This window comes from Anastrepha ludens, chromosome 2 (assembly GCF_028408465.1).
Source record: "Anastrepha ludens isolate Willacy chromosome 2, idAnaLude1.1, whole genome shotgun sequence".
Taxonomy (NCBI): domain Eukaryota; kingdom Metazoa; phylum Arthropoda; class Insecta; order Diptera; family Tephritidae; genus Anastrepha; species Anastrepha ludens.
This window is the reverse complement of record NC_071498.1, coordinates 50,502,319-50,512,993: the sequence shown is the minus strand read 5'-3', so window position 1 is coordinate 50,512,993 and position 10,675 is coordinate 50,502,319.

Here is a 10,675-nt window from a genome sequence, read left to right as displayed (position 1 = left end):
AAACTCATCTTCAAGCAAAATCTTAATTTTTTCTGGTATAAAAGAAAAAAAAAATATAAAACCATTCTTAGCATACCCTAAGCATACTAGGTGACCAACTTATCTGCCAATCTTCGCAAGCTTCCATATGCCACTTATTACGCAGTTGCACAGATGGAGCTCCAGGGTACAATCAGATTTTATTTTCTTACAAAGTATGCATATTTCAGTTTGTTTGGTTTGGCGGAATAAACAAATTTTATTTTTGGCCGAATAGAAAAACTTTATTTTTGGCTAGCCACTCACAAAGCAGCAATTAACGAACATAAACTAATCATTAACCAAACATTAGCAATTAAATAAGACTTAATTAAAGTATAACGCGCCATTTTCGCAAATGAAAGTTGCAGTTTAATATTAAAAATTCCTGTTTGATAGGTATACACCCAGTGCAGCCACTCATAAGGCAAACAAATTGCGTCCTATTGAATTCCATATCTACTCTTGAATACCAACCTCTTTACACGTATCTATTACGTAACTACCGGATTTTTCCCGCTACTGCATTGAACGTACGTAAATATTGTACTTATTCAGGGACTCACTTAAATGGCCATTTGTGCCATTGCCACATTACTTGAATTTCTTCAATACTACTATATCTATGTCCTCTCCTTCTCCAACTAACTATGCACATGGAATGGCCTGCATGCATGAGCTTTGCTAAGTAATGCAAAACTGCATTCTTGCTTTCATCCTCACTTATGCTTTCACGCAAACAATCATACAAATACACGCGCACACATGTACATACTCGCAGTGGAACATCATATTACTCAGTAGAAAATACTGGAATATAACTGAATGAACTCGAACTAGTTCGAAAAGTACCTTCAGATTTTTACCGATTATAAAGCGATTTATTCATGTTTTTCTTTTAACTTCAAATTTTTAATTAATTATGTTTTTATTTGGATACGTATTAAAAAATTTTTAGAAACAAATGACTACATATTCAGTTATATATATTTAATATTTGTCAACAAAGCCATCTGGAAAAGATAAAATATTTATATTATTAGCTGTGCATCAAACTTTCACTGTTACACGCAATGAAAAGTCACTTTGTTTAATCCTTGGAATGATACCAATTTTCGGAGGCTCACGTATTTATTTTTCCTTTCTATCAATACTTAAAAAATGTAAGAGATGCTTTCCATTTCAATTGAACCCGGCTATTCGGGTCATGTTCTTCGATTTCGATGTAACTCAAATATGTTGCTCTCTGGTCAAAATAATGAGACACGTATTTTTTTGTTCGCCCGAAAAGTTTTTTTTTTCAAGATTTATCGGCAATTTTGTTCTTCGGCTCAAAATCGATTTTTTTTTTCATTATATAAGAATTTTTTTTTTTTTAATGCTCATAACTTAGTCAAAAATGAACCGATTTTAATGATTCTGGGTTCAAAATGATCGTCATTACTTACACAAACGACTTCATGTAGAAACAATTGCACAAAGGTAGTTCAAAATTTTTTATTGTCCAAAAAACAAAAAGTGCGAAATAGGTTTTGTACTCAAAAATTCATTACTCAAAAACAACTCATTTTAGCTACTGGGCATTCAGCTCAATTGAAGTTTGAGGTGTCCTCTTGATTTGGAAAAAGTTATATTATAAAAAAAACAAAAATACACTTTTTGAAATACTGAATTTCGAAAAAACTTAAATTTTTTTTCTTTTTTGCTAAATAAAAAATTTGCAACTACTTTTTTCAATCGTTTCTACATTAAGTCGCTCGTGTAAGTAATGACGATACTTTTGAATCCAGAATTATTAAAATCGGTTAATTTTTGACTAAGTTATGGGCATTTAAAAAAAAAAATTTCTTATATAATTAAAAAAAAATCGATTTTGAGCCGAAACACAAAATTGCCGATAACTCCTCAAAAAATTTTTTTTCGGGCGAACAAAAAAATACGTGTCTCACTATTTTGACCAGAGAGCAACATATTTGAGTTACAACGAAATCGAAGAACATGACCCGAATAGCCCGGTTCAATTGAAATGGAAAGCATCAAGACTAATATTACATTATTAGCAAATTTAAGGCTGCTAAATAGAACTGTATTATATATATATAAATATATAATATAATATTTTAAAATATTCTAAGGTTTTTATTTCGTATTTATGAATTTTTTTATCTCAAATTAGTGGTTGTGGTCCATAAATGAACTAGTCCGAGACTCGTCTATTTTGCACTAGTTTGAGACTAGTTGGTTTCAAATGCAATTGACATCTCGTAGAATATCGCCTTGTAAAAAATACCAGTTTCATGTATAGGAAAAAGACAATTGCCCCACTAATTGCGTACCCGGTTCATACTAGTTACGTCGCACATAATTTAGTTTAGTACGTTTGACTACAGGGTATGTATGTATGTACGTAACTCGCATGCATGTATTCGTATGCGGTATATTGGTCAGTTGGCTTGTTATTGATATGGCATTTACTCAACGTATCTGTTATCACAAAGGGATTCCAGGCAACCAGTACACTTAGAGCAACAATAACACCAAGTTAATAGAAAGAGAGAGAAAAAAAACGTAGTTATTGAGTGAATGTAAACAAACGCGTGGCGCTGGAAATTGAGAATGTTGCTTCTTCTTCTTACTTCATGCTGCGCTAGTACTGTCAATCCATCTCGTCAAGCAAACATATAGTCTGCGAGTGGCACGTATCCTTTGCACTGCATGCCTCATCATTTAAGCACGTACATTCATGCTTGTACGTAGATTCGTACATAGTCATACATTCGCTGATTTGTATGTGCCGCTGCTGTCGCTCGTTAGCAGCTACATAAGTACATTTAATGTTTACTTAAGCGAAGCTTTGATGGCATTAAACACTTTGAAGAGTGATAGGGTTTTAGATAGAGAGGAAAAAATGCTTGAGTGCAGGATGTAAATAATGTTAGTAACTGTAATTATTGAGTGAGAGGTATTTAGCACATGCATGAACACATATATAGGTACATATGCATCCAAACGATTAAGTACGTGTATGGTTAAATGCAAAAACAAAAAAAGCAAAAATTGAAATCGAATTGTCATTTGAAAGCAATGAAGTTGCCACCAACTAACCAATGAATTGTCACTAAAACCAACTTTTTCAATAATTCTCTTCATAAAAATAGTATAAAAATAAAATTTTCTCGCACTGGATTCATGCGTGTGTGTCTAAGTTTTCCTATTTTAATTGAAGTATGAGCGCAACCGTTTTATTTTTTTTTCTAAAATATGGACTTTCATTTCTATCAGCTTTCTTTATTAGGTCTGGATTCTGAATAAGCTATGCTACAAAATAGAACAAGCTAACCCAACGTCCTCTTCAGGAATACGCCGAACTTGTAAAAACAATTTTTGAATTCAAACACCTTTTTTTCTGCCGATGAGCATCAGATGAATAATTTAATAAAAATAAGAATGTACATATATCCACTGACATTTGTTTAGGTCGAGTCTTTCCTTCAGCACATTGTGAGCCTATTGATTTTATTCGCTAACCCCTGTCGTGTGATGTCTTTAATCTGATGCTTTCAAGTATTTTTCGAGCGCCAAAATTTAAACGCTCAGGCGTCATATAACTATTATAAGAGCGCACAGTTGTTGTCGTATGTCCTTGATATTGATGTCATCTTCGTTTATTTAGAAACCAACATTAACGCCGATAATAATATCTGCCCTGTAATCCAACGGAGAACCTGTCTTGCCATCAAATGCTACTTTGGACTAAGTACGAAATTGAGCCGTAAAGTCCACTCATTCCACGAAAAAAAAATCATACTTTATATTATGCCCCTCGTAATGCCCATTTTAGTGTATAGCGCAGAAATTTGAGCGATGACAACATCCATTGAGGAGGATCTTGAAGTGTTCGAGCGAAAGATTGTGCGGAAGATTTTTGGATCTATGGACATTGGCGACGGCGTATATCGTACGCGATGGAAGAATTTGCTATATAAGCTTTACGATGACAGAAGGTCTCTTCTATTATCTGCTCGACGAACTTGAGAAAACATTTACATTCGAAGGCAGCAACACAGTAATCGTCCCGGATTCGCAGTAAGGTGATTAAGCTCTCCGCTGCTTTATCCTATTTTTCACTCTACCTCCATAATATATTTCGATATTGAATTGCTTCGCAAGCTTCTGTCGCGTCGTACGAATTGAAGAGTTTTTTCAACGGGAAATGAAAAGACATGCATAAAATTTTCGCACACATTTCGCAGAAAAATTTGATTGCTAGTTAATGGATATTTCTTTAAAAGTATATTTCCAGTACTTTCAAAGAAATGTGTAAAGAGAATATTTTTCTCCGAAATGAAATTCAGCAGCTGCGCTAAAAATTCACTGACTTCTTCTTCATTAAACTGGAAGTATCTGTGCATTTTGTAAGAAATCAACATTAATCACAACTGAACAAATATTTGAAATCCACCTGAGATAGCTTTTTTCTATTTGAAATGTTTTTTTTCTACTTTAGTGCTGATAGCTGGCAGCATACACATCCGTACGTGCATATTTCCATGTGCACATATTTGTTGAGATTACCGACAGTCACTTTCCTTGATATTCAAGTCAGCTGCAGGAGATTTGCAAATATCAATGCTCAACTGAAATACATACTATATATTTGTATGTGTGTATATGTGCAGTGTGTAAAGTTACAATGACTAAGTTGATAGAAGAAGAAGGTCGGCACAAAATTGAAGCTGCAAAATGAAAATGCAGAAAAAATAATATTCGGCAGGCTGCATAAAATGAAAAACTAACAGAAACGACAATTTTTTAATATCTTAGTAAAAATAAAAAATAATAAAATATAGTTGATGGGTATATATTATATTATATTTTCATTGATGCTTTGATTTTGTGAAATAGAATTTCGTAAAAAATTCTTTATCTGAACTTATTTGGAGACGTGGTCCGTAGGAAATCAGTTTTCTTTTATCCACATATTTCATAGAGAAGATTTTTCAGCAAAACAATGAACTCAATACTATCATATCGTGCGACAGTAAAAGTTATATAATAGGACTATGAATAAGTTCGTGCGGTTTTTTTCGTTTTTTGAAACTTTATTGACGTAAAATGGTTACAAATTTAATATTCAAAATATTGTCCATCGCTTACTACTACTTTTTCCCATCTTTCTGGCAATTCACGGATTCCCTTTGTGAAAAATTCGGTCGGTTTTGCCGCAATCCACGAATCGATCCATTTTTTGACTTCATCGTAATTACGGAAGTGCTGGTCAGCCAGGCCATGTTGCATCGATCGGAAGAGATAGTAATCGGATGGCGCAAGGTCTGGACTATACGGCGGGTGGGGTAGGACATCCCATTTGAGCGTTTCTAAGTATGTTTTGACCACTTGTGCAACATGTGGCCGAGCATTGTCATGTTGCAAAATAACTTTGTCGTGTCTATCGGCGTATTGCGGCCGTTTTTCTCGCAGTGCTCGGCTCAAACGCATCAATTGTCGTCGGTAGACATCCCCCGTAATCGTTTCATTCGGTTTCAGTAGCTCATAATACACAACACCCAGCTGGTCCCACCAGATACACAGCATAACCTTCAGGCCATGAATATTCTGCGCCGACGTCGATATTGAAGCATGGCCAGGGTATCCATACGTTGCCCGACGTTTTGGATTGTCGTAATGGACCCACTTTTCATCGCCAGTCACAATTCGATGCAAAAAACCCTTTCTTTTGTGCCGTTGAAGCAGTTGTTCGCATGCCATAAAACGGCGTTCAACGTCTCTTGGCTTCAATTCATACGGCACCCAATGGCCTACCTTTCGGATCATTCCCATGGCTTTTAAACGTTTGGAAATGGTTGATTGATCAACTCCCAAAGTTTTTGCAACCTCTTCTTGCGTTTGAGCCGGATCTTGATCGAGCAATTCCTCCAATTCGGTATCCATGAACTTTGGCGGCGCACCCTCGCGTTCTTCGTCTTCCAAGCCAAAATCACCACTTTTAAAGCGTGCAAACCACTTCTGGCACGTTCGCTCAGATAGAGCATGCTCACCATAAACTTCCACCAAGATACGATGACTTTCGGCTGCTTTTTTCTTCATATTAAAATAATGAAGAAGAATTCCCCGCAAAAACACATTATTTGGCACGAAATTCGACATTTTCAAGTGTGGTAAAAATATTGTTGTTTACGCTTCAAATAAAAAACTTATACTGACGTTTGTGCCTTACGACAGTAGCTCTCCAATGAATGTTTGGAAATGTGGATCGATGGAATAATAATCAAGTTACGCCATCTGTTGTAAAACCGTAACGAGCTTATTCATAGTCCTATTAGGAAAAGCCCTATATGCTCGTGAGACTAGGAATTCTTTATAGTAATATTGCATACCCCGTTTTGTATTTTCTTATCAACTAAATTATTTAAAGGACTTTGAAATTTCTGAACAAAACAATTGGAAAAAAAATAGTTTTAAATACTTAAACTCATACTTTGATATTAGTTCGCGTATCAAACGAAAGAAAATATATTCAGCTATTAAAAATAAGGGTTATTTACTTTTCGCCAGGACAAACATAGTGCAATAATTTCTTCTGAAGCATTTATCCTTAAATAACCTAGAAATTTTCTATTGAACTATTTTGAAAAAAAAAAAATGTATGCTAGAGGTATATTTGCAGTACTTACTTAATACCTGAAATTCGTTCTTATTGCTGTTTCTTAACAACATAAACAATAGTTAAACTTTCCTCGTATGAAGTAAAGTATACGCAGTGGCCACCTTTATATAGTTTCGCTTTTTAAATTTTAAAGTCCTTTAAAAACTTGAATTGATGATTAAATGAAAACCTGAGTATGCAAGATTACTATATAAAACCTATAGTTTCACGCGTAATTAAAATATATTCTGGATAAAAAGTTGATTTTTTTTTAATTTAAAGAAGACTATCAAGTCTGTATATTGGAGAAGGCTATCAAATGTATACCAAGGCATGCTAAATAACCTCGTGCTTGATGAGACGCTTAAAATTTTTTTATATTAGAAATTTACAGCAGTAAAATTTTTTAGGGACCACTATCAAGTCCGGATGTTAGTATTACTGAGAATTTTTTTAAAGTTTTGGGTAGTCGGTTTTCTGCGATTGGCGGTATCTTCCTATTAAAATAATATTTATTTCATAAGTGGAAAGGAATGGGTAAAAAATAACTGAAAGTTAAATTAATTCAATTACCTGAAAAATTTAACGGCATTTAAGGGAAAGTATACCAAAGGCAAAGCATAAAATTATAATTTTAAGTTCAATTAAAAAAACTTAGCCGAGCTCCTCCACTTATTTGTGGCGTGAGCCTTGATGTTTTTCCTCGAATGGAGGGACCTACAGTTTCAAGCCGACTCCGAACCGCAGATGTTTTTTATGGGGCGACCGCTATTAAAAAAAACTTTTTCTTCATTTTGATCTTTCACCGAGATTCGAACTTACGTTCTCTGTGAATTCTGAATGGTAGTCACGCACCAACTCATTCGGCTACGGCGGCCGGTGAATACAATCAGCTAATATCAGGTTTTGAAGTTCAAAATGGAAGATCCAATACTTTGGAGTTCCTCTTACAATATCCGCAGTTAATGTTGATTTTGATGCTGTTCCAAAAATGTAGGAACCGCCTTCTGTATGCCACCTTCGGCTGAGTGATGGCTTTTATGCGAAACTTCTTCAAGGCGGATATACTTATACCGTCGGCGGCTTTCCATCATTTCATGTATCATACCCAAAGTAGGTAACGAATCAGGGCCCTGCTCGGTAGTTATTGTTGCTGTTTGAGTGGCTGTATTTACTAGACTGAGATACACTTAATTAGCATCTAGTGACATTTTAATAACTCTGTTGGTTTGGTGGCCGAATTTCCAAGCGCGATTGAAGGGAACTTGTTCAATGTAGCTCCGTTTCGGCCGAGCTTAAGAAGGATCCAAGACCAGTAAGCTCATTCGTTTCTATATATATGCATTTATAGCAGCCTCACTAGTCACGCCTAGTTAGCTATTTTGGCTCCAACTTATGTACATAATGTCGGAGAAGGCTTTGCTAGCTTCCTTGATCGCTGGCAACTGCTGGCTAGAGCTCGATGTACCTATGACCTGGAATAGACTGACTAATCGTGAAGTTGGTATTCTTGGCTCCAACTTACAAGATCTCGGATATAGGTTTGCAGGTATCCGTGCTTGCTAGCAATTTTGCTCGAAATACCTTTGATTTGCCTAGAATGCGTATTGATTTGTATAGTTATATGGACTCAGTGTAGTATCCCGACAACGCAGTCGCTCTTCAGTCTGGTGGCCTAGATTTTTTAAAGATGCGCCTGCTCTAGATGGCAATACTACAGAGCCATCTTCAACGAAGTAAAGGCTTGGTAATGGGCAGTCGTAAGTGCTGTTAACAAATAATGATCTTTGTAGAAGGATCTTGCTGTGACCATCCGTTCATATGTTTCAGCTTCCTATTTCTTTGAGTCGGACTAATAATTCAGTAAAGTCATAAACAAAAGACTTTCAGCGGTGCTGTAACCAGAACTCAGACAGGAACAAGCGGGATTCAGAGCGAACCGTTTGTGCCTCGACCACATCAACACTCTTCGAGTTATCGTTGAACAGTCACTAGAGTGGAGGACACCGCTCGATTTCGTCTTTATAGACTTCCGAAAAGCTTTCCGTACATTGTACCGCCCTCGAGTGCAAAGGGGTCCTATCGAAATTGATTAAACTCGTCGAGGCATTTTACATGGACCGAAGCTGTCGGATAATGCATGAGAAACTTCTGAGCAAAACAGCCCCAACTGGAAGAAATTCGTTGTGGCCCTATGTTCCAGACTGCAACTCTAGGAATTTATGATAATGATGAATGATTCAGTGCTTCCTTTATAGCTTCGAGCCTAAAACTGTTTAAAGGGTAGTTAAATTTCAAGGGCCGATATTAAATATAAACCACATCTAAACGTCAAGCTTTCTTCTGCATTTCATTTGACATTTTTCAATTTCAGATTAATTTAATTTGAACCATGGAAAGATACGCGTTAAAGTTATTCAGGCTTATTATGAAAACGGGCGTTTAAATCAAAATGCATATCGCGCACTTCGCCTTCAGTGATGCGGCACATTTTCACCTCAGTGGATTCGTCAATAAGCAGAATTGCCGCATTTGGGCGAATGATAATCCAAGAGTGATTGCCGAAAAACCAATGCACCCACAAAGAGTGACTGTTTGGTGCGGTTTATGGGCCGGCGGCATCATTGGGCCGTATTTTTTCCAAAATGAGGCCGGTCAGGCAGTTACTGTGAATAGTGTTCGCTATCGTGAGATGATAACGAACTTTTTATGGCCCGAATTGGAAGATATGGATGTGGACGATAACTGGTTTTAATAGGACGGTGCCACTTGTCGCACAGCTAATGGAACAATGGCTCTGTTGCGCGAAAAATTTGATGGCCGAATAATCTCACGTCGCGGCGATGTCAATTGGCCGCCAAGATCATGTGATTTGACACCGTTGGACTTCTTTCTTTGGAGTTATTTGAAAGAAAAGGTGTACGTCGATAAGCCAGCAGCAATTCAGGAGCTAAAGGATGAGATAATTCGGCACATTAACGGCATAGAACCTCAATTATACCTCAGCGTCATCGAAAATTTGGACCATCGGATGGAGGTGTGCCGCCGAGGCCGCGGCGGCTATTTTGTCGATATTTTGTTCCATACGTAATTCTGTCGTACCAGTATTATCATAATAAAGAGAAAGGACAATAATTTTTTAAAGAAATTCTATTTTATTCAAAATCAACACCGGCTCTTGAAACTTAACCACCCTTTATAGCCATTCTGTTTTGAATTCGAATACCTATGACTAAAAAGTATTTTGCCCTAAAACTGTGTAATTTTTTTTTACTACACAGTGGTTTTAGTCATTTTCTCAAGGTTGTAAATTATCTTTCATTTCAGTTAAAGAGCTATTTAGAGTTAAGCATCAAGCCCATCACTGCACCAAAATATTTTCAAAATTCACTATTTTTCCTTAGAGGTTTTCATATCATTTTGAGCAGCAACAGCTTTTGTTTGTATGCTCGAACTCCCTCTCTCTCATTCTCCCTCTCAGCATTTTTTTCTGCTACTCAAAATACGTTCGACAGCAAAAATAAATACGTAATTAAATATTTACAACCGTCGTCAAATGCGCATTCATCTGCACACAAATTCCCTTTGACTGGCTATGCACGTGCACTAACAATTTCGGCATGCATGACACATACGTGACATCAATTGTAAATAAAATACAAATATGCATAGTTCATTTACATTCAAATATATGCAAGTGTCTCTAGGCGCACACATACACAGTTACACATATACCAAATACTTCAATGAGACTCGCGCGCTTTTTGTGAATGTTCCTATGTTTGGCGAATTCACTGCGTCTCTTTTGCAGTTTTATTTTATTTCCTTTTTCTGTTTGTTTTGCTATGCATCCTTTTAGTAAGAAACAAATTTATACCATTTTTTATTGAGCCATCTATGCAGCAGTTACTAAGAATTTACTATATTCTTGATGCTTGAATCAGTAATGTTATTAACTTTGCACAAAGTACTAGACAGCAAGCTTCTGCG